Source organism: Erinaceus europaeus, chromosome 18 (genome assembly GCF_950295315.1).
Source record: "Erinaceus europaeus chromosome 18, mEriEur2.1, whole genome shotgun sequence".
Taxonomy (NCBI): domain Eukaryota; kingdom Metazoa; phylum Chordata; class Mammalia; order Eulipotyphla; family Erinaceidae; genus Erinaceus; species Erinaceus europaeus.
In genome coordinates this window covers 6,332,474-6,356,978 of record NC_080179.1, presented here as the reverse complement: position 1 = coordinate 6,356,978, position 24,505 = coordinate 6,332,474, and the positions used below count along the sequence as shown (strand labels likewise).

General features: G+C 38.0%; 1 protein-coding gene across 4 annotated transcripts in view; it reads right to left on the bottom strand.

The window, feature by feature from the left end:
* TFPI (tissue factor pathway inhibitor) overlaps positions 1-24,505 on the bottom strand; it is a 74,587-nt gene that overhangs the window by 33,743 nt on the left and 16,339 nt on the right. The gene's annotated exons all lie outside the window — the stretch shown is intronic.

The following is a 24,505-nucleotide window of genomic DNA, read 5'->3' as shown; positions in this document are numbered from 1 at the left end:
TGTCATTTCACTCCTGTGAGAACATCATACATCAGAAATGAGTAACAACAAATGTTGGAGGGGTTATGGGGACAAAGGAACCCTTCTGCACCGCAGGTGGGAATGTCAATTGGTTCAACCCCTGTGGAGAGCAGTCTGGGGAACTTTCAGAGGGCTAGAAATGGACCTGCCCTATAGCCTAAGGAACCAAGCACACCCACTGAAAAAGATCTGTGAACATCCATGTTTATAGTAGTGCATCTCGTATTAGCCAAACACTAAAATACGACTCAGCTATTAAGAATGATAAATTCTGGGTCAGGTGGTAGCGCAGTGGGTTAAGTGCACATGGCGCGAAGCACAAGGATCAGTGTAAGGATCCAGGTTTGAGCCCCCCGACTCCCCACTTGCAGGAGGGTCACTTCACAGGCAGTGAAGCAGGTCTGCAGGTGTATATCTTTCTCTCCCCCTCTCTGTCTTTCCCTCCTCTCTCCATTTCTCTGTCTTATCCAACAACAATGACAGCAGTAATAATAATAATAACAACAACGATAAACAACAAAAGGGGAAAAATAGCCTCCAGGAGCAGTGGATTCATAGTGCAGACATCGAAACCCAGCAATAACCCTGGAAACAATAACTAACTAACTAAATAAATACAAATTTTAAAGAAATTCTTATATACAATTAAGATAAGATAAATAGAATCAAAAGGATTGTTAAAAATTAAGTTTTAATATACACAGTATATACAAAACCATATTTTGCTTCATTTACTAAAGAAAAAATACACACAAGAATGCAATCAACTTTTAAATAGCACTAAATAACTTAAATATCCTACTAGGAAGAAAAGGTTTATATGTGATCAAAACAAAATGTTATTTTTTATAACTTTAAGTAATCTTAGTCTTCTTAGCAATAAAGAAGTTAAGCTTTTGCTTGCATTATTATACTGGTTAAGTCAATCATTGATTCAGAGTCTGTGATATTACTTTAATTAAATAGAATGTTATTTTAATGAGTTTCTTAAAAACAAACTTTAAAAGTTTTGAATTACAAATACCTAATGATTTTAGACTTCTATAAATTATCAGAAAAAAAGGCTCTAACCATATAACAAGAAAATTATTGAACAAGGAAATCTAACATGTAAACTTTGAAAGAACATATAATAATAGGAAATTTTATTTTGATGTTATCTTTATACAGTGATACAAATAATAGCTCTGGAATTACATAATTTCACACCCTTATATAATACTTTTAATAGTTTCTAAGCAATATTAAAAATTGAATTATTGGGAGTCAGGCAGTAGGTAGCACAGCAGGTTAAGCACACGTGGCTCGAAGCACAAGGATCAGTGTAAGGATCCTGGTTCCAGCCCCCGGCTCCCCACCTGCAGGGGAGTCGCTTCACAGGTGGTGAAGCAGGTCTGCAGGTGTCTGTCTTTCTCTCCCCCTCTCTGTCTTCCTCTCCTCTCTCCATTTCTCTCTGTCCTAACCTATAACAACAACAGCAATAACTACAACAATAAAACAACAAGGGCAACAAAAGGAAATAAATAAATAAATATAAAAAAATTTAAAAAATTGAATTATTTCATTTACGTTAGACTCATCAATGATAAAAATATTAAACACACACACACATCAAGTTAGAGTGACTTTAGAAAATGGACAGTTTTTAAATCTGAAGAGAATCTGAATTCTTTTCAGAGATAGATATGTTATATATGTAAGCCCTGGCTCCAGAGTGGCAGGGCTGCCTAATGTGATGACCTGACATCAGGAAATTTCAGTTGGCCAAAGATAACTTCCTTGCACTCTTTTTTACAGAAACTGTTTTGCAGAAAGCAGTTAAGAGAAATACAGCTGCGTGATGTAGAGACCTGACTTAAAGGGTCACATCCACATTTGTTCCTTACTGGCTTTCTGCCTTCAAGCTAAATAATAGAGGTTAAGACCTCCTACCTGAAACAAAACATAAGAATCATGTAGGAGGCCTCTTGATTGCCTCATGGTGTGGACTTGCTTCTTGTGCTCCCTGGGGCTTCATAACTTCAGGCTGTCTTTTTCTTCGAGAAACAGAGACAGAGGAAGAGAGGGAATGATAGATAACACATAACACAGCAATGACGTTTTCCCCCGTATCTGAACCTAGGTCATGCACATGGCAAAGCAAGCAAAGTCCAGGTGAGTTATTTTGCTTGTCTGCTTCATCCTGCTCTTTAAGAAATAGACAACATCTCCATCAGGAACAACATAATGGACCCCTTTATGGGCCCCTATAAGACCTTGCCCTCAATGTGGATCAATAATGGTATGGAATGTATTCTCCAAAGGGAGATTGGACAACATGCTCTACCCACCACCCAAGGAAGATGGGTCCTGAAATTAGTGCAGCCTGGATTATTCCTAGCTGTGATCACAGAATGTGAGCTCAGACCTACAGGGCTCCAGAGGTTACATGGGCTCCTGATCAAATCGCGAGGGGCTTTACAGTTCACAATATTTATATACTCTCCCCATATTTCGGAGCTTGTTTCTTCTCTCATACAACTTTCTAGTCCTTTTTCCAGCTATGACACCATCTCCCCAGACAATAACCTAGGTCCACCTGCATATTAGATGTCAGGCAAAGGCAAAAACTAGTAAAGCCCCTTGGAATATATCTAAAATAGACCTAGTAACATTTTCCAAAACGAAGACCCCAAATCTTCACCTGCACTATTCCAGCCTTTAGGTTCATGATTAGTCAACATTTTGCTCTGCTTTATATCTTAACTCTTTTTTTAGCCACTAGGTTCCAGATGATACCATGATGCCAATCCAACTTCCGTGGGCGGACAACCACACCATGTGTCTTGGAGCCCCACCTCCCCAGATCCCTACTCCACTAAAGAAGGAGAGAGACAGGCTGGGAGTATGAGTCAAACTGCCAATGCCCATGTTCAGCAGAGAAGCAATTACAGAAGCCAGACCTTCCACCTTCTGCACCCCACAATGACCCTGGGTCCATATTCCCAGAAGGATAAAGAATAGGGAAGCTTTCAAGGGAGAGGATGGGATACAAAGCTCTGGGGGTCGGCACTGTGCCGAAATGTACCCCTGTTATCCTATAGTCTTGTCAATATTTCAATTTTAGAAATAAAAATAAAAAATAGAAATAGACAATATGCCCTTTTCAGCTCCTCCTTTCACCTATACAATATTTTCTAGAACATGAAAAAAAAAAAAAAAAGACATGGGCATGGCTGCTCTGCCTTCCTTGCTCATGAAACCACAATCAACTTGAATTAGGAAATTCAATCCCGAGCCTGAGTGATGGCTTCCCCGGCTAAGGGCACACAGACAGCACTCCGTGTAAGCACAAAGATTCAAGCCCCTGCTCCTTCATTAGTAATCTCCTCATTGCCGTCATCATTAGGAAAATACTATCAACTACTTGTTAACAATCTCTAGAAGCATCAGCTAAAATCGGCCTTGCTGACAGCCTCTAGAGCAACATGCCAGCTGGTGTGTGGTGTGGATTGGGGCTCTGTGTCTGGTGATGGTCTCAATGTGTTCCCCCAATTCATATCCTCAACCCTTTCCATTAAAGACTGTGATGCTAGGTGGTGGGGGTCCTTCAGAGGTGATTAGGTCAGAGCTCCATAAATGGGACTACTATTCTTCTATTCTTATAAAAGAGACCTCAAAACATTCCCTCACCCCTTCCACCACGTGTAAACAACTGGAAGGCACCAGCAACAGGCCAGGCAGAGGACTATTGAAACGGTATATAAATGGAGTTTATGTGATCTCCTTGGAAGAAAGAAAACCAAATTATGGGCCAGGCGGTGGCACACCTGGTTAAGTGCACACATTACAATGTGCAGGGACCCAGGTTCAAGTCCCTGTTTCCCACCTGCAGGGGGGAAGCTTCATGAGTGCTGAAGCAGGGCAGCAGTTGTCTCTCTGTCTCTTTCCTTCTCAATCTCCCCAACCCTATCAGTTTCTCTCTGTCTCTATCCAATACTAAATAAATAAATCAATAAAAAAATCCAAAAAAAAAGAAAACCAAATTAAATATTCATTAGTAACTCAAGAGGAATAAAAGATTAAAAATGTGTTTAAGTAAAGTAGCAATAATTAAAGAATGGTTTGAATAAATCACCCAAAGGAACTAGTGTGTTCCTCCCCTGAAATTCATATCTGTATGAAATCAGTGTAGTGACTCATAAATCAATACTTTGTTTTGTCTCCAGGGTTATCACAGGAACTCAGTACCTGCACTATCATCCACTGCTCCTGGAGGCCATTTTTCCCATTTTTATTGGGTAGGAAAGAGAGAAGTTGAAAGAGGAGGGGGGAAAGCAGATAGGGAGAGAGAAAGATAGACATCTGCAGACTGGCTTCACTGCCTGTGAAGCAACCCGCCTGCAGGTAGGGAGCAGGGTCTTGAACTGGGATTCTTGTGTTCCTTGCTTTTAGTACTATGTGCTCTTAACCCAGTGCACTACCACCAGACCCCTCAGGTCATTACTTTTGTATCGGAATCCTTTCTCCTCTCCCTACACATAGTTATATATAAATGATTAGAATTAAAAGAATTTAACAAGAATATTCTCCAGAGACATCCAATGGAAATAGAATCTCAGTAGGTTAATAAATTTGAAGCTGTCAAAGAAGAGGTTATTTGCACAGTGTGTTACTTTGCAATATACTCAGTCCTAGCTTTGAGCCTAAGCCCCACTGCACTGAAGGAAGTTTTGGTGCTGTGGTTTCTTTCCCCTTTCTTTCTACCTCTCTGTCTCACTCTCTCAGTAAAAGCCCAGAAAGATGAAGTTTCAGTGATGACCAAAAACTTGTCAAAGAAGAATATCTGACCCAGGAATCTTAAATGAGGCTTATTAATTTTTTTAAATAAAACAGCAATAGACAAGATGCAGAATACAGGCAATATAGCTGATATTTCCCTCTTTTTGAAACTACAAGTAAATCAAAATGAAAACACTGAAGGCAAAACAGCAATGATAAAATGACTTTTTTTTTTTTTTTAAAGATTTGTCTTTTACATGTGAAAGAGTTTCAAATGAGTCAGAGAAGGAGAGTCAAGCCAGATCACTGCTTTTAACATATATGACGTAAGGAATCAAACCAGGAATCTCAGGCAGGAATGTCCATACTCTAATAGTTAAACTGTTTCTCCAGTCACAGAAATGATTTTTACTGAACAGAGCATATATTGAAATATACATATAAAAAAATAAAAACTACATTTTGGGATGATAGTTGGTACACGTAAATATACCAAAAAGTCTTTTAAGACAATACTACCTTTCTTAGTACAAGCCTAGCAGTCTGAAGATTAACCAAGGAATAGTGCTTTAAAGGTATTTTTAATAGACATTATTATATTTAGGTAAAAGTTCGGTAGATTTCACTAGCATGCTGTTAGGCAGGAAGTCATTTTATATAACATCTGTTCCAGGTTTCCTGGCCCTAAACAGGACATGCTAGAGAAAAATATGTGGAGTTCAAAATAGTATTTTTTAAATACTACTTAAAAATATGTGGAGTTCAAAATAGTACTTAGGGACATTTTTCTATTATGTCAATATCCTTTTTTTTTTCCTTCCTAAACCAAGTAAATTTGAATAATCAGTAATATCCTAGAATGTGTTCAAAACTCTGAAGAAACCTAAATTTAAGTAAAATATGCCCATGTGTGATTTTTTTTCTCAGAAATTTTCAATCCTTTAATATTCATCTATTTTTCTGCTGCTTTAGTGTATAATAACATTGCGATGCCTTGAGAAACTAGAAGTATTTCTACACGTATAATATGGGCAAGCTTTCTCAAAGGCCAGGAGCTAAGCAACGTCAAATATTGAGTTTTCTTTACCTTTAATCCATGGACGACCTTTTGGTAATGAATCTGAATCTCAAAGAAACCACCTTTATCCTTTTTTCATGTGTAACAGGATAGTAACAGCTACTGTGTATTCCATAATATATTTGATTTCAATTGTCTGGTATTATCTTGCATAGCTTATCACACTTTAGCCCAGGCTATCACTCAATATTCCTGTTGTGGCATTATTAATCCTGTTGCAAAGCTGGGAATATGAATTCATCTGCCATTGTCCATTGGAGAAGCAATTGCAGAAGCCAGACCTTCCACCTTCTGCACCCCATAATGATCCAGGGTCCATGCTCACAGAGGGATAAAGAATAGGAGAGCTTTCAATGGAGGGCTGGGATAAGGAATTCACATGGTGGGAACTGTGTGTAGTTGTACCTTCTTATCCTGTGGTCTTGCTGATCATTATTAAATCAATAAAAAAATGAAGAAGAAAAGGAGGAGGAGAAGGAGAAGGAAAAGGAGAAGGAGAAGGAAGAGAAGGAGGAGGAGGAGGAGGAAGAGGAGGAGGAGAAGGAGGAGAAGGAGAAGGAGAAGGAAAAGAAGGAGGAGGAGGAGGAGGAGGAGGAGGAGGAGGAGGAGGAGGAGGAGGAGGAGGAGGAGGAGAAGAAGAAGAAGAAGAAGAAGAAGAAGAAGAAGAAGAAGAAGAAGAAGAAGAAGAAGAAGAAGAAGAAGAAGGAGGAGAAATAAGAGGAAGAAGAAGAAGAAGAAATAAGAGGAAGAAGAAGAAATAAGAGGAAGAAGAAGGAGGAGGAGGAGGAGGAGGAGGAGGAGGAGGAGGAGGAGGAGAAGAAGAAGAAGAAGAAGAAGAAGAAGAAGAAGAAGAAGAAGAAGAAGAAGAAGAAGAAGAAGAAGAAGAAATAAGAGGAAGAAGAAGAAGAAGGAGGAGGAGGAGGAGGAGGAGAAGAAGAAGAAGAAGAAGAAGAAGAAATAAGAGGAAGAAGAAGGAGGAGGAGGAGGAGGAGGAGGAGGAGAAGAAGAAGAAGAAGAAGGAGAAGAAGAAATAAGAGGAGGAGGAGGAGGAGGAAGAAGAAGAAGAAGAAGAAGAAGAAGAAATAAGAGGAAGAAGAAGGAGGAGGAGGAGGAGGAGGAGGAGGAGGAGAAGGACCATGTTGTAGTTTGCAACACTTTTTTTTATGTATTGGCTTAAGAATCTTTAGTTAAGGTAACTGATTTTTTTTTTGATAACTTCCTAATTTGACATAAAAAGTAATTTAAGCTAGATAATATTATATGCATGGGTTGTGCTACACGTACTTAATAAGTCAGTGTCAGCCTGGAAGATAATATCAACAGTAAAGTATCAAATCTTAATGCCTGAGGCACTAGAGAGCCCAGACTCCTAGCCCTGTCTCTATCATGAACTAGAGCTGAACAGTGTTCAGGTAACTAAATAATTTAATTAACTAGCTATCAAAAGTGATGAAGGCATCTCTTCTGATTCATCCTGGATGGAACTTGAAGGTGTTAAGTGAGGTAAGTCAAAAAGAGAAAGACAAATACCAGATGATATCATCTGTAAGTGGAACCTAGGACAAAACACAAAGTGGACCTTGGACTGGGCCTCTGGGAAAAGGAATGGGAAGGGCCATAGGGTGCCTGTATGTCAACACAATCTTGCCAACTACCACCTCCCCAGTCAAATGATAATAAATAAATAGTTCAGTACTTAGTGTCTAAGTAAGGGAGACTCAACATTTTACACAGAGTATTGACCCTTAAGGAATTTACAGTCATTTGATGATGTTAAATAACAATGCAGTTCTAATGACCAAGGTGAATGGTAGAGTTATCTTTACATGCAATGAATGAGAACATAGTGGTAAACAATGAATGTATGTCAAGCGACGTAACTTCAATAAAAATGGTCTCTATATATTGTGGCAGTAAACTAAAAAGTCTCTGCTTAGCAGAGTTGTGGGGAAAGTCCCACTGTCTGGGAAATCCAGGCCACTATCTCCATGAGAATATGAGAGCCCCCTCCTCACAAGAAGGGTGGTAGACAGGTCTCCACTTGACCCCATGGCCATAAGATGGATGGAATTTTCTAGAACGGGAACTTTGTTGCACGTACTTCCTCGTTCCGTCCTGGTTTTGCTTAACTGCCCTCTGACCCCCTGCCCTGAGATGCTTGTGATTTACCTTTAGACCAGACCTTATACAGTAACTTCCCAGTGATGGTCAAATCAAAGACTTAACCCTGTATTGTGTGTGGCTTAATGATTAGTAAATGACCTCTTCTCTTCCCTAACCGCTTGAGTGTATCTGCTTGCTTGTACCCCCCATAAACGAGAAGTCTCTCCGAAGCTTTCCTGGAGGTAATGCTTTCTCTCTGCAAGGTCGCCCTCATTGGCTGTCTCCCCAGGACCCCCGGGCTGGCCGTCTCCCCCTCCTCTGAGGTTGCTGGCAGACTGCACAGAGGAGAACCCCCCACACACACACACACACACATAGTCATCACGTATAGGTGTTAAGTATTAGAAAGGCTAATTTAGAGACTGTGGACTAGCTAAGTGGACAGTGCACTGCTTTGCCATGTGTGTAACTCAGGTTTGAGTCCAGCCTCTACCTCATCATATATTGTGGCCTCTTTCCTTCTCTCTGTGTCTCTGCTTCTTTGTCTCTATCTTCAAAAAAAAAAAAAATCTAAGTGTAGCCCTACCATCACATTTAAGTAATCTTTGGAAATAAATGTTTCCAAATCTTTTGCATAAAACCTCCAATATATGTCACCTTTTAACTCTACTCCCAATGCACGTTTGGACTAACACATTTTATATACTGCAGAATTATCTATAGTTATTTTGTATAACCTATATTTTCCACCCACTGTAATGCTAATTCACACCATTTATTTTGTTTCCTGTTAGGTCAAAGTGTGTTCTCAGAATTCTAGTTTGGCAAGGTGTTATTAGCTGTTACCATAACAAAAAAAAGATGTTTATAGGTTAATGTCACTTTATAGCTGAGCATAAAATTTATATAGATTTCTCAAAGACATTTCTTTTTGCAGGGTCACTATTATGATAATGTGCACTTGACTATGGGGAGATCCAGCAAACTTACATGAGAATATTGTTTTCCCCATAAAGTGTTTTTGAAAAATACCTAGAAATATAACATGACAGGGGCTGAGCGATAGCACACCTGGTTAAGCGCACATACTACCAATGTGTAAAGACCAGGGTTTGACCCCTCACTCCCCATCAGCGGGGGGGAGGGGAGCTTCACTAGTGGTGAAGCAGGCCTGCAGGTATATATCTTTCTCTCTCCAACTCTACCTTCTCTCTGTCCTATCAAAAATAAATAAATAAATAAAATAAGAGAAAAGATAACCACTAGAGTGGTGAATTTATAGTTCTAGCTCTAAGCCCCAGCTGTAACCCTGGAGGCAAATATATATATATATATATATATATATATATATATATATATAGTAAAACATGACAAATAAGCAATATGCAAGCTATTTTCTGAACTGTAAGATCCAGATTGTTGAGAGAGTAAATTGTTGAGAAAGTAAAGTATAGCATGTCAAATAAACAATATGCAAGCTTTTTTCTGAACTGTAAGATCCAGATTGTTGAGAGAGTAAATTAGAAGTAGATTTAACAGCATGTTATAGAGCCTTAGACCAAAATTACAGGCAGGAGTAGGGCTGTCAGTGGAACTACACACACACACACACACACACACACACACACACACACACGAATAAGAAAAGAAACTTTTTTGAGTGAATTATTGACAACATTGAATGATTGGTAGAGGGTATGAAGAATGTGGAATTCGATTATATTAGTCATAAAGTAGGTGAATTAATAGACGTAATGATTAGTGTGCATGTTAAGGTAAATTCAGTTCTGGGTTGTGTATTTTCTAAGTGGTCCTATAGAAGGGAGTTAAAGACATGAGACAGGAGCTAGGAGCTGTCTTGCTGTGTCCTCACTGTAAGGCTGAGTTGCACAGAGGGTTTACTCAGCAAGTCACTCCCAGCTACCCTTCAACTTTATGTCCTGTTGGTTTTTCTCACCATTACTCTGCTTTGTTACTGTCTACTAACATCTTAACTTCACTGTATCTGCTGATTCTTAGAGAAACCAAAGTTACTAAATTAAATACATTCCTGTGCTGGAAACACTGTTACAAGATACTAGAATGGTTGTATCTTTTTATTTCGAAATAGTAACAAGTGGTTTCTCCTCCAAACAATTCTTACTTGGATACCACACTTAAAAACTGGTGTTTGCAGTTCCACTTCCTGTCACTTTATGTCCTACTAACCTGGCTTATTATTACTATTTTTTAATCTTCTTTGTCTTTTGAATGATAGGACTTCCTAGATTATTGATTGGTCAACTAAATACATACCAATAAAAATAATGATATATACTTATGAAGATATGTGTATACGTATCTATTTTATCTGGGTCTCTAGCTTCTTTCTTTTTTTTTTTTTTAGAGCACTTATCAGCTCTGGTTATAGTGGTTATAGTGGTGTTGGGGATTAAATCCAGACTGTCATAGGCTCAGATATGAAAACCTTTTGGCATAACCATTATGTTATCTCCCCAGCCCACTGGTTTATCTTTAAATTTTTATGTAAGTGTTATTTTGATCAACACAAATTTTAATTCACTTGAATTTTAGATAATCAATCAATTCCAGACTATCCATCTATAGACTAGGGTTATGCAGTGGTTTTATGCCTGAGTCAGCAAAGGTGCCGGGTTCAGTCCCCAGAGCCACTAGAAGTCAGAGTTAGCCATGCTCTGGTAGAAAGAAAAAAAAAGAAAGGCAGAGGAGAGGAATAACATTATAACTCAGTTTAGAATATTTAAACTATTTTAAAAGGAATCTTCACACTCTAGCATTATTTCACTCTCCCAACCATTATCTCAATATGTGTCTGTATTTAGAGAGTAATTAATGATAAAGAAATCTGACAGGCAAAATAACTTGGCTACATGATATGCTGTTTTGTCATCTGTACAACCCAGATTTGAGTCCAGAGCCTCACTGTATTGAAGGAAGCTTCAGTACTGTAGTCACTTTTCACTCACTGCCTGTCTTTCTACCTTTAAAAAGAGAGAAAGGAAAAAAGGAAGGAAGGAAGGAAGGAAGGAAGGGAGGGAAAGAGGGAGGGAGGAAGGGAGGGAGGAAGGAAGGAAGGAAAGAAGGAAACAAAGGAAAAAGAATTTCTGAAAATTCTGATCAATTTTGTTTAAGAAGTTTAGTGAGTGTTAATCTGATGGATTTTCATTGGCTAATAATGTGGATCCCATATGTGAAGACTAGTGTCTACCCTACCATGGCGTGTAAAGAAATTTCACACATATGACAGCAACAGTCTTGTGAATAACAGTTACTTGAATAAAGTGACTAAAAAAAAAAGTTGGATCTTCCTGTGAATAAAGATGGGGAAGACACAGATTCCCCTCAAAAGAAAGACAAACTGACACCTACAAACCCATGAGAGAGTTCTCAGGAAAAAAAAAAAGTCACCTTTTTGACAACTTGATCTTTGAACTTTTAGCCTCCAGAACTGTGAGGAAATAAACGTCTGCCATTTGATCCAACCAGTCAGTGGCATTTTATTATAGTAGCAGTAGGAAGTGACTCCAGACTGCAAAACACTGGATATCAAGTAAAGCGACATTTTACTCGAACTCCTCTCAGATGGTGTAAGAATTAAATGGAAAGGAATTAGATTGGTGGCTAATTCACTAAATACTGGTCAACAGTTTTAATAAATAACAGCACCATTTTGTGTGCACGGTAATAAGGATGCTCTCTATTTATACGACTTACTCTTTGCTGAGAATTACATCTCAGGTTCTTTTGAAGGTCTAAAAATAGAAGATCTATTAGTTTAAACAATTTGTGGTCCGGGAAGTGGCGCAGTGGATAAAGCACTGGACTCTTGGGCATGAGGTCCTGAGTTCAATCCCTAGCAGCACACATTCCAGAGTGATGTCTGGTTTGTTCTCTCTCTCTCTCTCTCTCTCTCTCTCTCTCTCTCCTATCTTCCCCATTAATAAATAAATAAAACCTTTAAAAATTAGAGCAAATAGAGAATTAAAAAAATTTGTCTTTATTTATTTATTTGATAGGGACAGCCATATATCAAGAGGGAAGGAGAGATAGAGAGAGAGAGAGAGAGAGAAAGAGAGCCACACGCACTACTGCTTCTCCACTTGAAAGTTTTCACTCTGCAAGTGGAAACTGGAGGCTGGAAGCTGGGTCTCTGCACACTGTAGCATGTGCACTCAACCAGCTGTGCCATCTGGTCCCCTGAATTTTGTTTTCTTATCTGGTTTGTAAATGGGAGCTGAATTGCTCCCATTACAAAATTACAGTTTGTAAGGTGAGTCTGTGCAGACCCCAGTAGAACATGAATGTTCTAAGGAGCCAAGACCATTGGACCAAGAGAAATAGTTTGACATCGTAACTTTGATGACCAAAAAGAAACAACTCACTGGGGATAGCGATAGGTATTAATGTGGTTAAGAGAACTTAATGGCAGGATTAAAAAGAAAGCGAACAACTCAGAGAGAATGGAAGAGATCAAGAGTAACCTAAAATTATTGACCAGGTTACTAGCTGGAAAACAGCAGGTAGACAGTTATCAAGATAGATTTACTTCCGTACATACAGGATCATCTTGAAATTAGTCTGGGAAAGAAACGCTTATTGTCTTTTATTTATTTATTTTTTAAAATATTTATTTATTTATTCTTTTTTGTTGCCCTTGTCATTGTTGTTGGTTAGGACAGAGAGTAATGGAGAGAGGAAGGGAAGACAGAGAGGAGGAGAGAAAGACAGACACCTGCAGACCTGCTTCACCAGCTGTGAAGTGACTCCCCTGCAAGTGGGGAGCCCGGGGCTCGAACCGGGATCCTTATGCTGGTCCCTGTGGTTTGCACCACTTGTGCTTAACCTGCTGCGCTACCGCCCGACTCCCACACTTATTGTCTTATATCTAATAACAAAATTGTGTTTGTATAACTTGAACTTCTTAGTTCAGATTTCTTTCATCGCTTATTCTTGGGCTTAAAAAAATTGAGACTAATATCTAAGCTCAGTGAGGACGATGCAATCTAAAAGAAAGATGTTTCACAGGAGTCGGGCAGTAGCGCAGCGGGTTAAGTGCACGTGGCGCAAAGGGCAAGGACCAGCGGTAGGATCCGGGTTTGAGCCCCGGGGTAGGATCTGGGTTTGAGCCCCGAGCTCCCCACCTGAAGGGGAGTCACTTCACAGGCCGTGAAGCAGGTCTGCAGGTGTCTGTCTTTCTCTCCCCCTTTCTGTCTTCCCCTCCTCTCTCCATTTCTCTCTGTCCTATCCAACAACAACAACAACATCAGTAATAACTACAACAATAAAACATCAAGGGCAACAAAAGGAAATAAATAAATAATTTTTTTTTTAAAAAAGAAAGATACTTCTCTTCACTTTATGTGTATCATACATAGGAGAGGGAAGAGAGACAAAACCTGACAATCAGAGAAAAGAAGAAGAAAAAAAAGCGCCTTGAAGGCTAATTCCAATTTTCTGCTCAGCAGCAGCAGCTAATGCTATCCTGTGGTGTTCATTATTTTCATCAACTCAATTTCATTGATCCCCAGGGAGCCATCTTCTGTCCACTAAGCCCTGCCACTGGTCTTTTATCCTTAACCTATGTGCTTTTTAGTTGTTTCTCATTCTGAGCGAATTCTTAGTACATTAATACAGAAGATAATGAATGGAGAAAGAAAGGAAAAACAGTACTTTAAAAAAACGGGGGAGAGAGAGTAAAAATCTTTATAGGGATTCTAATAGAGTGTTATTTTATTTTTTACATTGTGAAGTCTCCTTTTCATAAGGAATACGTTCAATGTAAAGTTCTCAAATATTCATAATGATTAAGTCTGGAGATAGATTCCACTATTTATTATTATTATTTCTTACTAGATTTCCATTTCTTATTCCCAAACTAGGAATTACTGACTTGCATCATGATCTCAGCTGGGGTAAGGGGTTGGGGGTGGTGGTGGGGGGGGGGGCTTGAAAGCCAGAGTATTCTCAGGAAAAGAGTATTTTCTGAATAAACACATTGTGGGAACACAAATGTTTAAGCAGCTTCCCAAGGCAGATCTAAAGCCTTGTAACTACATTCTTGCCAAATACTGAATTCTAGCAAGTCGTGCAGAGCCTCTATATCTCTTATCACTTAGACTTCCTCCCTGGATTCCACATTCCTAGGACGCTAGTCATCACTCTAAACACTGTTTTGTTTGTAAAGTACTCATCTCTGACACTAAGGTAAAATGAAGATAAAGTCTTGTTGATTTCTGGCTCTAGAGTCTAGACGCAACATTTATGTTAAGAAATGTCATTAGACGTGCAAGCGATATCATAAAATGTTTGGAGTTATTACTTTTAAGTGATTTCTTAACTAGTTGCTGTATCTTTAAAATATTTTGTTTATATTTGTTTATTTTCCCTTTTGTTGCCCTTGTTTTTTATTGTTGTTGTAGTTATTATTGTTGTTGTTATTGATGTCATCGTTGTTGGATAGGACAGAGAGAAATGGAGAGAGGAGGGGAAGAAAGAGAGGGGGAGAGAAAGACAGACACCTGTAGACCTGCTTCACCACCTGTGAAGCGACCTCCCCTGCAGGTGGGGAGCCGGTGGCTTGAACCAGGACCCTTATGCCGGTCCTTGTGCTTCATTCCACCTGTGCTTAACCCGCTGGACTACCGCCTGACTCCCTTAGTTCCTGTATCTTAATGTTAATGCTATACAACCAATTGGCTCAGACTTTTTTTTTTTTTGCATAGTTTATTTTTCAGCATATGCTTTCTGACAGTAATTGACGGAGGTAAGACTAGATATTGGACTATTCCAGGATATTACTTTAAAAAATGTTTATGATATAGAGAACAAATTCAATTCGGAAAGTAAAATGAAATAATATATCCATGTATATTTTATAATTCTCAAATTTTATCTCTTTTTGAAATACTCTTATTGTGACTTGAAGAAGGTAGTTAGGCAAATGTCTCCATATGAATTACAAGCTAAAAATTGACTTCTCTGGCTTGTTAAAATAAAATAATTCACTAACCACCATACAAATTTGTGTTTGCTTTTTTTTTTTTTTTTTTTTTTAAACAGAGCAATGCTCATTTCTGGGTTAGTGAGGTTTGGTGACTGAACTTGGAGTCTCCATGAAGGATTTTTACATAACCACTATATTATCTTCCCACCCTCTATAACATTTTTGAGAAATTCATTATTACAATTTTAGTTTCAGTGATAGTCCTAAATATTTTCTATTCCTAATTTCAACTCTATAATTTATTGGTTATTAAATAGATTGCTATGTAAATATTTCTCTCTCCACACACATAAACATGTATCAAGCGATTTATTCCATTTTCACCAACTTGTCTATCAATTTTTTGTCTAAACAAAAAATTTTATTTATAATAATGTGTGTGCTGTTTCTTTTACTGTGTCTGTGTGTTTAGTTAGTTTTTGGAATATGTCTTAGCTAGCCATACTAGAGAAGGACATATAGGATATAACACTTGGAAAAACTGGACTTTTAACCTTTTTATCTGAGATTAGGACATAGAAGTTCACTCAGCAATCAAAGTCTGAATGAATAGATTATAACAAGACTACACAAGGGAGGGTCTGAGAAGGGCAGTTGTAAAACTCTCAAGTATCATATTTTCTCTCCTCACCCCCTCCAAACTTTAGAGGAAATAGAAGCCACAAGTACTAACATAAAAAGAAAAAAAAAAAAAGAAGGCTAAAGACCAGATTTGAAAAAAAGCAAATTCCTCTTTTATTGGAAACACATCTCAAACCTGCAGTTATGGTCTGTTCTTGAACTATTTGGTCTTTGCATAGTGTAGATTGTATGTTCTTTTATCCCTAGTTGCTAGTTTTTAAGCTATTTTCTTACTATAAATTGTTTAAATTATATCTCATTTTAATAACAATGTACTATAATGCAGATAGCAATTTCCACTAATAACCTCGTTTTGCTGTTGTTGTTTGTTTTTTGTTTTGTTATGTTTTTGGCCAGAGCACCATTCAACACGGGTCACTGGAGAGATGAACAGGAACATCTCCATGGCCACTGACAACCTTTACTATTTTCTCATTTAAATTTCACACTCAGGTGGAGAATATTAGTTACCTTCTTTTGACAGAGAATAAAAAGTGCTTCACATGACAAAATTACCTCTTTTGAGAAACACTTTGTAATTGAATTATATTAGGTAAAGCAAATACCTCTAATAATTGCTTTATACTGTAATACATTTATAAAAATAGTGTTAGTGATTGTGAATTGAAACATTTATAAGAATTATGTTTACATATTAACTATGGATTGATTACTGTAGTTTGCTAAAATAAAAATGGTAACTAAAGATTTGAAAAAAAGCTACTGGAGATATTTGATTCATGCATTCATTATATCTTAGAGTGAATACCTTTTCCAAGTCACAGTTTCAGGGTAAATTTGTGGAAATTCGGGATGTACAATGTTATCTATGAAGTTTATGTTGATAAGCTAGCTGATAAAAAAATAATAATAAGGCTGCCAAACAGTGGCGCACTGGGTTAAGCACACATGGTACGAAGCACAAGGACCAGAGTAAGGATCCCAGTTGCAGCCCCGGCTACCCACCTACAAGGGGGTCACTTTATAAGTGGTGAAGCAGGTCTGCAAGTATCTATCTTTCTCTCCCCCTCTCTGTCCTATCCAACAACAATACAACAAAAACAGAATGGAAAAAATGGTCTCCAGGAGCAGTAGATTCGTAGTGCAGGCACTAAGCCCACTTCTAAGTTCCAGCATCTGAGTGGCCTCTCTGATGGCAGCCAACCTGCTCTCACCTTTACTGTCAGCACCTTGATGGACATTGTTTCTAACCAATCAGCTTGTGCTGCATCCAGTTAGAAACTGATAAAAGAGAGCAGAAATAAACAACATCGAAAATAAAAGAACCATACAAAAGATCAATGAAGCCAAATGTTGCTTCTTTGAAAGATTAAACAAAATTGACAAACCCCTAGCCAGACTCACCAAACAAAAAAAGAGAGAAGACTCAAATTAATAGAATTGTAAACGATGGAGGAGATATCACAACTGACACCACAGAAATCCAGAGAATGCTGCGAAACTTCTATAAAGAACTATATGCCACCAAGCTAGAGAATCTGGAAGAAATGGAACAATTCCTAGAAGCATATGCCTTTTCAAAACTGAACCAAGAAGAACTACAAAATCTAAATGCACCAATCATAGACAAAGAAATTGAAACCGTTATTAAGAACCTCCCCAACAACAAAAGTCCTGGACCAGATGGCTTCACAAACAAATTCTACAAAACTTTCAGGAAACAGTTAGTACCCATACTTCTTAAGCTTTTCCATAAGATTGAAGAAACAGGAATACTCCCTTCCATCTTCTATGAAGCCAACATCATCCTGATACCAAAAGCTGATAGGGACAGAACAAAAAAGGAAAACTACAGACCAATATCTCTGATGAACATAGATGCCAAAATATTAAACAAGATCTTGGACAACGGGATACAGCAACATATCAAAAAGATTGTTCATCATGACCAAGTGGGATTCATCCCAGGAATGCAAGGCTGGTTCAACATCCGTAAGTCAATCAATGTCATTCACCACATCAATAAAAGCAAAGCCAAAAACCACATGATTATCTCAATAGATGCAGAGAAAGCCTTTGACAAAATCCAACACCCATTCATGCTCAAAACTCTACAAAAAATGGGAATAGATGAGAAATTCCTCAAGATAGTGGAGTCTATATATAGCATACCTACAGCCAACATCATACTCAATGGACAGAAGCTGAAAGCATTCCCCCTCAGATCAGGGACTAGACAGGGCTGTCCACTATCACCATTACTCTTCAACATAGTATTGGAAGTTCTTGCCATAGCAATCAGGCAAGAGAAAGAAATCAAAGGAATACAGATTGGAAGGGAAGAAGTCAAGCTCTCACTATTTGCAGATGATATGATAGTATACATAGAAAAACCTAAAGAATCCAGCAGAAAACTACTGGAAGTTATTAGGCAATATAGCAAGGTTATCAGGCTACAAAATCAATGTACAAAAATCAGTGGCATTTCTTTATGCAGACACTAAATCTGAAGAAGAAGACATCCAGAAATCACTCCCATTTACTGTTTCAGCAAAATCAATCAAATACCTAGGAATAAAGTTGACCAAAGAAGTGAAAGATTTATATACTGAAAACTATGAGTCGCTACTCAAGGAAATAGAAACTGATACCAAGAAATGGAAAGATATCCCATGCTCGTGGATTGGAAGAATAAATATCATCAAAATGAATATTCTCCCCAGAGCTATATACAAATTTAATGCAATACCCATCAAAGTTCCACCAAGCTTCTTTAAGAGAATAGAACAAACACTACAATCATTTATCTGGAACATGAAAACACCTAGAATTGCCAAGGCCATCTTAAGGAAAAGAAACAGAAATGGAGGCATCACACTCCCAGACCTTAAACTATATTATAAAGCCATCATCATCAAAACAGCATGGTACTGGAACAAAAATAGGCACACATACCAGTGGAACAGAATTGAAAGCCCAGAAATAAATCCCCACACCTATGGACATCTAATCTTTGATAAGGGGCCCCAAAGTATTAAATAGAAAAAGGAGGCTCTCTTTAATTAATGGTGCTGGGAAAACTGGGTTGTAACATGCAGAAGAATGAAATTGAACCACTTTATCTCACCAGAAACAAAAATCAACTCCAAATGGATCAAAGACCTAGATGTCAGACCAGAAACAATCAAATACTTACAGGAAAACATTGGTAAAACAGTTTCCCGCCTACACCTCAAGGACATCTTTGATGAATCAAACCCAATTGCAAGGAAGACTAAAGCAGAAACAAACCAATGGGACTACATCAAATTGAAAAGCTTCTGCACATCCAAAGAAACTATTAAACAAATAAAGAGACCCCTTACAGAATGGGAGAAGATCTTCACATGACATACATCAGACAAGAAACTAATCACCAAAATATATAAAGAGCTCAGCAAACTTAACACCAAAAAAGCAAATAAACCCATCGAAAAATGGGCAGAGGATATGAACAAAACATTCACCTCAGAGGAGATCCAAAAGGCTAACAAACATATGAAAAACTGCTCTAGGTCACTGATAGTCAGAGAAATGCAAATTAAGACAACACTAAGATACCACCTCGCTCCTGTAAGAATGGCATACATCAAAAAGGACAGCAGCAACAAATGCTGGAGAGGATGTGGGGACAGAGGAACCTTTTTACATTGCTGGTGGGAATGCAAATTGGTACAGCCTCTGTGGAGAGCAGTCTGGAAAATTCTCAGAAGGCTAGACATGGACCTTCCATATGATCCAGTCATTCTTCTCCTGGGGTTATACCCCACGGACTCCATAACACCCAACTAAAAAGAGGTGTGTACTCCTATGTTCATAGCAGCACAATTCATAATAGCTAAAACCTGGAAGCAACCCAGGTGCCCAACACCAGATGAGTGGCTGGGAAAGCTGTGGTACATATACACAATGGAATACTATGCAGCTATCAAGAACAATGAACCCACCTTTGCTGACCCATCTTGGACAGAGCTAGAAGGAATTATGTTAAGTGAGCTAAGTCAGAAAGATAAAGATGAGTATGGGATGATCCCACTCATCAACAGAAGTTGAGTAAGAAGATCTGAAAGGGAAACTAAAAGCAGGACCTGACCAAATTGTAAGTAGGGCACCAAAGTAAAAACCCTGTGGTGAGGAGTAGACATGCAGCTTCCTGGGATAGTGGGGGGTGGGAGTGGGTGGGAGGGATGGGTCACAGTCTGTTGGTGGTGGGAATGGTGTTTATGTACACTCCTAGTAAAATGTAGTCATATAAATCACTAGTTAATTAATACGAGAGGGGGAAAATTAATAGTATGTCTCAAAGTTTTTCAAAACACAAATTGAATCTTTTCAATATATAGGCTGTGTATTTGATATGCAGAGTCTCTCAAAAGCCTAGACCAAGTAGATCAGAAGCAACCAATAGCACAGCTATATACAAGATACTGGGTACTGTACAGCAAACCCTAACAAAAGGACTTTTCCAAGTTGACCCAATTACCAAATAATGTGATGATAACATTAACTATCGATTGTCTTTTTGAACCCTGAGACAGCAGGAACCTCACATCTCCACTATAGAGCCTCTACTTGCCCCAGTCCTGGAACCCTTGGATAGGGCCCACTTTCCCATATGCCTCTCCCAATCCATATCAAATAATATTGCATCTGCCGATCACAACCTAACCAACACAACGATGGCCACCTCAACATGCTTCACCTCAGACTGTGTCCAGAGACTTCACGTGTGGAATGACAACCCTTCAACTTCATTACTCGGGTGAGACCTTTCCTTTCATAGTATACTCTAATTTCATCTCAGGTGGTTCACTTTCTAACAAAGTCCCCAAACCTAGATATACACCAGTTTCTGTGAGAGAGAGCATATGTTCACACGTATCCGTAAACTACTGCAAAATATATACCTGAAAGCAGAAGTGCACTAGAGTTTGCAGTGAGTACCCCCCAACATTTCCTCTCCACTATTTCAAGCTTTGGGTCCATGATTGCTCAACAATTTGTTTGGCTTCGTATGTTAACTCTCTTTTCAGTCACCAGGTTCCAGATGTCATCAGGATGCTGGCCAGGCTTCCCTGGACTGAAGACCCCACCAAGGTGTCCTGGAGCTCAGCTTCCCCAGAGACCCACCCTACTAGGGAAAGAGAGAGGCAGACTGGGAGTATGGACCGACCAGTCAACGCCCATGTTCAGCGGGGAAGCAATTACAGAAGCCAGACCTTCTACCTTCTGCATCCCACAATGACCCTGGGTCCATGCTCCCAGAGGGATAGAGAATGGGAAAGCTATCAGGGGAGGGGATAGGATATGGAGATTGGGTGGTGGGAATTGTTTGAGTTGTACCCCTCCTACCCTATGGTTTTGTTAATTAATCCTTTCTTAAATAAAAAATAAAAAAAGAAACTGATCAAAGCTGAGTGGTGCAGGAATTGGCCTGTAACCCATTAAGGTAAAATAAGTCTATCTCCCGGCCCTCAAAAACATAAACATCTCACAGAAGCTGTCTTAGTCTCCTACGACCATCCAGCCAACTGACTTACACAACAAAAATTCATGTCTCCTATGCAAGCTCCAAACCCCAGCAGAGATCTCCTGGCAAAAAAAGAAAGAAAGAAACAAAGAGAGAATGTGCATATGGCTTTCTCATACCCCATATGGCCTTTCCATTTTATATACAGCTGGCGAAAAAACTATCTTTCTTTCTTCTGCTTCTAATGTATCCTCAATCTATTGTTTTTACTACTGTGACACATTTAATCTTATCTACCTCCTAAAAGTCATATGCTAAATAAAACCTCATGGTGGGTTAAGATTCTGAGATATGAATAAGGTCATAACAGAAACCATCATTTTTTTTACATTCCATATGTGATTAATAAATTGTCTAATTAAAGTAAGGGTCATTTAATTTTCATCATCAGGTACTAGAATGTCACACATTAACTCTACTACCCACATAATAAATATTTCATTTATTTTTACTTATTGGATAGAAACAGAGAGAAATCGAAATAAAGAAGGAAACACACACACACACACACACACACACACACACACACACCTGCAGCACTGCTTCATCGCTCGTGAAGCTTTCCCTATGCAGGGGGAGACTGGGGGATTGAACTCAGGTCCTTGTACTTTTTAACAGGTATATGAATCCAGGTGTGCCACCACCTGCCCCCTAGTGTCTACTACTTATGTGTAAATTAAATCTTTCCTTTGCATATGACTACAGATTTCCATGTTCAATTTCTTGCTCTATTATTACATCTGAAGCAGAACAGGTCATGTCCTACCACATTCTTTTTTGCAAAGGTAAAACCAGCTGTATAAGGACAACTCAGACCCAGATTTCTTATATGTGTCTTTGTTTTTTTTTTTTTGTATTTTTTTTATTATTATTTTTTTTATTTTTAAATTTTTTATTTAAGAAAGGATTAGTGGTGTCTTTGTTTTATTGCTAAAAGTAAATATGTATTCTGAGAAAATTAGTGCCCTGAATAAGTGGCTTTCAAAAAGTGCCTTTTAAAGTTCATAGCAAAAAGGTCATGTGAAACAAACCCTCAACAACTACTTTCTTCTCTGTATTCATCCCCTGACTACAAACACAGATCATCTGTTAGAGAGAAGGCAGTGTACTTTATGTCAATCCTTTTATTTAGAAAGTAGGGTAGAGTTTTCTTTTAGGTTGTGTGCGACAACTATGAAATTGCTCAGATGTTTTATATAAAAATTGGAGATATTTTCCATAATTTCACCTACTGATGCTAAAAGTATTTCAGAGGTCAAAAAAGTTAAATGCATAAAATTTCCCACAAGATTCAGAAAGTAGCCATTATTGTGGATATCATAAAAAAAATACATTCTTCCAGTATCTTTACATCCCTGATCCTATCCCTCTGTCCCTTATGAAGTCTTTATGTGCTGGCACATCTGGCTGAACACACATGCTACAGTGCACAAGCACCTGGGTTCAAGCCCCCTGTCTCCACCTGCGGGAGGAAAGCTTCATGGGTGGTGAAGCAATGTTGCAGGTGTCTCTCTCTATTCTCTCTCTTCTCTATTTCCCCCTTCCTCTCAATTTCTGGCTGTCTCTATCCAATAACTAAAGGTAATATATAAAATTAAGTATTTATTTGTTTCTTCTCTATATTTTTTTCACTTCTTAACTTCAGAGAAATGCCTATTCTAATGATTGCCACCTGCTAGGCATTCAAACCATGTTTATGAAGCAAATAGTGAAATATGGGACCTTTAAACACTAATATTTTACAGAGTCAAAAAATGTATACATTTTAAAAGTGGAGAAATTTAAAAACAAATGGATAAGCTCAAATTATTTAAAATTATATGAAAGAATATATATATTTACATATAGTATAACTTATTTTTCTGTTAGAGAAAGCAATGCTTGTTACTTATTTTATCTTTGCTGTAGCTTACTTCACAGAAAAACTGTCCATACTTTTTATTCATAGAATCTATTTCTCAGACTTCTACTGAATGGATGGTAATGGAGGCACAGGTAGTATCTGCCCACAGCTGAGTTGGAGGCAAGCAGACATCTGTACAGTTAGCTGACTTCTGCTCTGTAGGAACAAGGGGCAAGCTTTCAGAGTCAAATAACGAATTTACTAAACAGGGTATAAAGACCAACTTAGCTTACATTCCATGACCCATCCATAACATAGACATTACCCAACATCTTCTTTTAAGGATTTCCAAATTATACTCTTGAAGTCCTGTTACATGGATTTGTTTTGTTTTGTTTTACTTCTGCTAAGTGAATCTTTTGGGAATGAGGTAAATAGTTCACTAGGTAGGATGTCCTCCTTACCACATGAGACTCAACACATCCTGCACAGTATTGTGTCATTAGAGGAAACTTTGGTCGTGGGGACAGAAACAAAAGTGTCTGGAGTGGTGAAATCACATGTGAGTATGATCTTGGCTCCACAAAAAGTAAAATTAAAAAAAAAATCCCTATGATACATTTTTAAATGAGATATACTCAATTATAACCTTACATGAAACAGTGGTCAGTTTGTTTTCTGTTTTGCCTTGGCTAGGGTTTCACTGCCTCAGGCTGATATTTTTAGATAAAGAGAGAATGAGAAAAGGACAGACATCAGGCTTGAACCTGGGTGACATAAGTGGCAAAACTAGTAATTTCCCTGGTCAGTCTCTTTTTATAGTTCTTACTCCGAGACATGTCAACAACAATAAAAGTAAAGGTATTCACACATTTCTTCTAAGTATATCTTGCAGAAAATTTCTTAGAAAAAATCATCCTGTCTGGTGGAGGGTAGATAGCGTAACAGTTATGCAAAAAGAACGTCGTGCCTGAGGCTCCGAAGTCTCTGGTTCATTCCCCCAAATCACCATAAACCAGAGCTGAGTGGTGCTCTAGTAAAAGAATAAATGAAAAATAAAATAACAATAACGATAATAATAATAATTTTAAAGTATAATAATAATTTTTAAAGTGATAAGGTTACCCACTATCTGCTAGTGTTTTAAATATAACAAATAAGCTATACTATTCTCATTGAAAGACTATTATTTCTTATTATATCTTACCCATTTAAAAATATCTGTAGTAAGGTCTTCTGACAAGATAGCTTCTATGCCTATAAACTTTCAGTTAGAAATTTGATTTTTCCCATTTCTGCAATAGAAAATACAGAATTCTTACCAATAACACAAACTAGAAGCTGTCTATTTAATTTGTATTTGATATTGTTTAATTCAATTATCACTTAAGATATTCATCTTATAAATATAAAGTAAGCAATCTATGGTAGTTAACAGAGACTGAATGAAGGAAGGTATAGTCTAAAGTCTGGTGTTTTGTTTTAGATTTTTTTTTTCTAGAGCACTGTTCAGCTCTGACTTCT